Source organism: Dermacentor silvarum, chromosome 1 (assembly GCF_013339745.2).
Source record: "Dermacentor silvarum isolate Dsil-2018 chromosome 1, BIME_Dsil_1.4, whole genome shotgun sequence".
NCBI lineage: Eukaryota > Metazoa > Arthropoda > Arachnida > Ixodida > Ixodidae > Dermacentor > Dermacentor silvarum.
The window spans coordinates 175471639-175477886 of record NC_051154.1 but is presented as its reverse complement, the minus strand read 5'-3'; positions in this window follow the sequence as shown (position 1 = coordinate 175477886).

The window sequence follows — 6248 nt, the reverse complement described above, 5'->3', positions numbered from 1 at the left end:
TCTGAAGTGAACCGTGCATACAGAACGGTTTGTACAGAACATTAGACCCAAAATTCAAGGATGCCAAAACCAAAATTCAAGCAGGCGGAAACAAACCGTACTTGTACACATACATTGAAAAATAATGAAACCTCCTCCTCCTTGGCCGAACTTTCTTGTAGCTAAGCAGCTGCTGAGTTGGACACACACTACAAGCTCTTTAGGGTGCTTTTTATGCATGTGCTCTGAAGTAAACAGTGCAGAAGCATTGCTGGTCGTTTGTGCTCTTTGCATCTCAGTATGGGTTTTGTATCAAACCAGCTTTCCTTGCTTTGTACACGTCTTGTTTGTTTCCAGTGTGGTCACTGCACATTTTACTCTTTACGAAGAGGGGAGGCTAGGGAACAGCTTAAAGGTTATATCACTGCTCCACGTATTGCAATTATTAATTTTGTGCTAGGTGTCATGTGCTGTAATGTAAACAATGCAAATGTGCCGCATGCTATTTTTTGCGGATGTGACGACACTACAACGCACCTTCTCTGCCACTGCCCAACCTTTCATGCTGAACAATGAATGTGCTTTGCCAGTTATACTCCATCTCAGTAGTTCCTTGCAGCATTGGGGCAGCAGCAGGGCTTCTTAGCCAATAGGAAGGCTGAATTCCCCTCAAGATGTGTTCATCCATGCTGCGTCAGCTGCTCAGCGTCTGCTTGCCATCCTTTCGATACATCAGCCACTGTTGGAGCAGTGACGCAACAAATGTTCCTACGTTGTAACTAAAGGCTGCGTTTCCATGAATGCTACTGTTGGGCTTCGCTTCATCGACACGCTATCTGAGCAGTTCAATACAGCCTCCTGAGCCAGTTTTAGTAAATGTGAACACCCTGATAAATGTTCACATGCACCACGCCATCTGCTCAGCGTGTATTTGACGTTTGCTCACCACTGTCATCACGTACCGTACTAGAGCAGAGTAGGAATTAATGATGCAGTGAACAATGACGCATTCGTAGCGTTCTGCATCGTCAATGCATCACCATTGCTACTGCTGTGGTGCCACCTGCTAAATAGAAACCGAACCACTTTTACTGCCTCTGTAGTCCTAGCAGTGTCAAAACAAACAGCTGATCTCAATAAGAACAACAAGAAATACCTAATGCTTTGTCCTCAGCATGAGATGAGACTACGCAGTGATGGATTTTACCATTTATTTATTGCTTTCAGGGCGTACAGCTAGTAAAAGGGCAAATTGAGATTGAAGCGGGTGGTCTGGGCTGCATGGGCGGTGCCATGTTGCTGCGTAATCACGGTTAGGGTGGCTACTGATGTTACCAGTGCTAACCGCCACAGTAATTCATCATACAAGACGAGCATGCGAGAAGGGCCTAACATCTGTAAATCTTTTGTGAACGTCACCATGTAGCCTGCACCAAAGGAAAACAGAAAGCTAGGCAACATGAGAAACGTAAGGCGTGGAATTGACGAAGGAACAATGTTTAGCTTCATGCACCTTCGCAACGATCCATCTCCTTACATTAATTATCAGCCATCATGTCAACAAACTCATTGCAGTTTGACTTGTAAATGTAACATGGATGTATTATGCCGTTGTCGAGATCTAAATAAAAAAAAATGAAAGGTGCATTAGGTGTTTTGCAAAAAAAAAAGAGAGGAGGTGAACCCTCATTTCTTATATGGGAGTAGGCAAGAGAGAAAGGTCCTTTGCGTTGCTGGTTGGGCAAAGAAAGAATGCCTCTGTGCACGAAGAGCAGGTCACGTTCTTATACTACAGATTCTTTGCTTCTATTTCGGCTGCTACTATGCTGTTTTAAAGAATTCTTGTGGTAGAATACTCCTTGGAAGACACTTTACAACTTTTATAGTATAACTAAAATTTTCCGCAGGGCCCTGGTGAACGGTCCTCTTAAATTTCTGAGGGGACCATCAAGGGGTTGTACTAATTAGATGAGTTGTTTCTATGTAAACCTCACATTGACAAGCTTTGCAAAAATCTCGGCAAGGCTTGTTATATTCTGCTCAAGAGCCGAAATTGTTTTGATACAGAAACCCTTCGAGAAATTTATTTCAGCTTGTTCCACAGCCACCTGTGGTACTGTGTTACATCTCTGGGCCATTCATACATTGAGCCATTTATAAACTTCAAAAGAGGGCTGTCCACTTTATGACTTCTTCACAATACAATGCTAACACGACACCGCTCTTTCAACACGTACACATTTTACCGTTTACTTCATTACTAAATTTTTAAACTCTTGTAATGGTTAATAGTAGCATCGTTACTGACTACCCACTCTCTGCTACCAACTTTACCAAATCAGGACGCTGTACACGCAGTGCACTAAAACAAAATTTTCTGGTTCCAAAGGCTTGTAATGTGTGTGGTAAACAGAGAATTTGAAGTGTTGGAGTAGTCGAGAGGAACTTTCAGCCCATGTAAGTTAGAAATGCAGCTAATTTTCAGAGATAATTAAAACAGCATTTTCGTGATCTTCTTTCGTATGTTTATTAATACATTCAACGCTTCCTTTTTCTTTTTTCTGGTGCATTTTCCTTGTAAATGTTCAATGATACCATTTGCATTTTGAAGATTCTTTGTATTGTATTCTCTACTTCTAATGTAAAGTGCATATTGTTGCTGAGTTTAAGTACTTGTGTCTGTGCTAAATTAATTGCTTTGCATCCTCTACATTTTTTATAGTTTGCAACTGGCCTCGAGCTAGGGATCCCAATCCCATATTATGTTTTACTCTGTATTGAACGCAAGAAATAAAGTTTAATTCAAGGAAACATTTTTCTCACAGGGCCCCCTAGCCTGGAGCTGCAGCCCCCTTAGCCCATAGGTTAATCTGGCCCCAGTAGCAACTAGTATCATGAATGCAAGTTTTGGCTTGCCATCCCTTTTATCAGGTTAACATTGATTTGCACAGCAGAAATCTTAACATTCATTGCATGCAGAAAACAGCCTTACATCAAAGGACGCAAGTAACGTGTGTCCTCAAGAATCTAAACCTTGTTTGGGGTTTTCTGGAATGAAAGCAGTTTAGGTACCTTAGTCTGAAACTCTATTTTGCTTGACTGCAGCATTTATCATGGATGCGAAGTGGGTGTTGTGACAGAAAGCCAGTGTGCACATACAAGAAAAAGTACTGCAATGCCGCTCAAAAGTTTTCTAGGTGTTTTGTGCAAAAACACAATTAATGTACGGGAATAACATGACAGTGGTCATAACTTAAAGCAACGGTTCATTACAGATGGGATACACATGTATGCAGTGGCGCACCGACGGGGGGGATTCGGGGGTTGTAACCCCCCCCCCCCTGAGGCCGACTTAACCCCCACTTTTGTTTAACCCCTTTTCTTTCCTTACGCATTTGAGTACTGCAACTAAGATGTAAGACGCGCAATCGTCTGCACACTCGCAAAAAGCGCATTTTTTTGACAATTTCCCGTGAAGAAATCGAAATTAGTGCTGTTTAGGTGGTATTGGCAAACTGTCAACCCCCCCTGACAGAGATCCTGGGTGCGCTACTGCATGTATGGTCACATAAACATAATGGTGCAAGCTTGACATATAAGTGATAGTCCTTTTTAAGATACAAGTGGCATGGTGACATACCGGGAATCAATGCTTGTTATTTCTTTATTCCAAAAACTATCAGTTGTACAATACTTGTGCCCCGATACAATGACGTATCTCTGAATCACAGATGTCACATCCTATCTGCCCTGTGAAATACTTTGCCACATCAAATGGAAATCTCATTGACATAATCAGTTATAGATTTTGCATTAGTTTTATGCTGTTTCTTGCAGTCTTGTCTTTCATGAGTACTTGCATAATATGGAAAAGGGTACCTTGACATTCTAAATGTTATCTATATATGACCACACAACTATTATTTTTTCCTAATCAGAGGAGGCTCTTGTGTCATTATATTAATTGAACTTCTTTAACAATGAATACGCGACAGGTACTTGCATGTGAACAAGTGTATGTAGCCTCCCAAAGGCAAGCTTGTTTACGAAAGTATCTTTCAGTCATATTGGCAAGAAAACTTTCCCATAGGCTTTTTTTTCATGCGAAAGGTGACCACACATTTCTTGATCTAGCAGACTGATCTTTTATGCTACAAGTCTGTGCTGTTTCCTTGCAACGAGTAGTTTTACATATGTCTACAACACGTAGGTCCATCATCGGCTATTCTTTTTTTTTTCTATAACTTTGATGTTTTCTTGGGAACAATATATTGCACGTTTTTGAAAGCTAACCATTCAGAGGCCATTCTTTCTTGAAAAGCTTCTTTGCAGCCAGGCTCTAAAGTTGTTGATAGACTGTTTATGTCGATTTTTTTACGTAACAATTAGTAGTCTTGCATTTAAAACTTATCCTTTGTGCCCAATATTTAGCTCTCTTTTTGCACTAGTTAAGGTGTGGTACCCAATTTTTTTATATGGAAATAAATATTGTTACTACAGGTACGTGTGTTCTCGTATGACTATTGAATATTTGATAAATAATATTTTATTCAATTCGTATTTGAAAACGTTTACATTCGCCCACCTTTACTTCTTGTACAATGCACAAAGAGGCACACAACCCATAGTGGTGCTTAATGAAGTCTCTTTTTGCTGCATGTAATAGTGGCAAAAAGCAGCTTCTCACAGGGAACTTGATTGTGTTGTCTTGTGTATTGTTCTTCTGCCATATGTATTCTGAATTGATAATTATATCACAGACAGATATATAACCTCTCAATGGAGCAGACATTTATTTGATACACATGAACTCGCACCCTGTTCAGCTGGCTTTCAGTTACGCTAATTGTGGCCAGCCTCTATAGATAGTCTGCAATGTGGTATGAGGTTATGTGTGCAGTGCTACTGTTAAGCCAACTATTGTTCTCACAGCAATGTATTAAGTAAGGTTATTGCATAATTATTATTAAAAAAAGACAGCATTAGCCCAGGTTTTAAGGGTGAGAAAATGCTTGGTGCACTTCAAGCATACAGACAGCATATAATGTGACTACATACCATGTGCTAGTTTGTATTTATAAAGTGTTTACAAAATGGGGAAGGTGGCAGTGAGACTCCTTGGGGAAGCAACACTTCAGTTGTACTGATGGTATGGCGTGACCATATAATTTCCTTATTGCTTGGTTAAAAATATGGTGGGTTACAACCTATGAAATGCCACACCAGCAAGGCTGAACATCCATCCTTACTTTTCAGTGGCTTAAATACGCCACTGTGTTGTTGAGCCTGTGTTGTTGAGATTCCGAAATATCGCCTCGTGTGCCACGTTGTCAAATGCCCCCTTCAGGTCTAGCGCGAGAATGGCCCGTGGTGTGCGGCAGGGATGACAATCTCCTTCTTCAATTGTATTAGCACGTCCTGGGTCTCAAGATGTCGTATAAAGCCAAACATGGGGTCTGACATTTGCTGGATTTCGTCCAGGTGTTGTTGGAGGCATTTGAGTACTATCCTTTTCATGATTATGCTTATGCATGATGTGAGGGATATCAGCCACAGGTTGTCAATGTGCGGGGACTTGCCCAGTTTGGGGATAAAGCGTACTCCAGCTGTTTTTCATTCTTGTGATAGCTTGCGTGATGTCCAAAAGTCATTGAAGGGGTCTAGAAGCGTCTCTAGGGCCTGACCTCGAAGATTCTGGTCGGGTCCGGGGGCACTGCTTCGCCGGCTTTTTTCATCAATGGAACAACGACATAACACAGAACGAAGAAACACGAGTGCTGTGTGACACGGTCATATTCCATCAGTTAATCAATTGTACGCTCACTTTTAACTTGGCAGCTACTAAAAAAAAACGTAAGTAAATCAACAAGCCGTAGTTGAATATTCACTCGCGTGCTCGGTGATGAAGAGAAGTGACTTGTCGATCTACACAGCTGTATTCCGCGATAATAGATATAAGAGTATGTTAATATACAGGGCGTTCATTTTAAAGTGTTACGGAATTTTTAAAAATCGCCTGTGGCAGGTAGCATAATTCTTATCGTTGAGCTGGGTTATTCGATGAGGTGGACATTAGTAGCACAAAAAATCGAAACACATTCAAGTAACAAAAAGCTTGCAAGACGCATCCACTTGAAATGAATTTCCAGGATGACGCCAGCTTTGAGATATTATTTTCCAAAGTGTGGGACGAAATACATGGGCGTTCCAGTTACTTTAGTGCTTCAATGTATAAAACAGCATTTTGGTAAAAAGGTAAGTGGAACAAC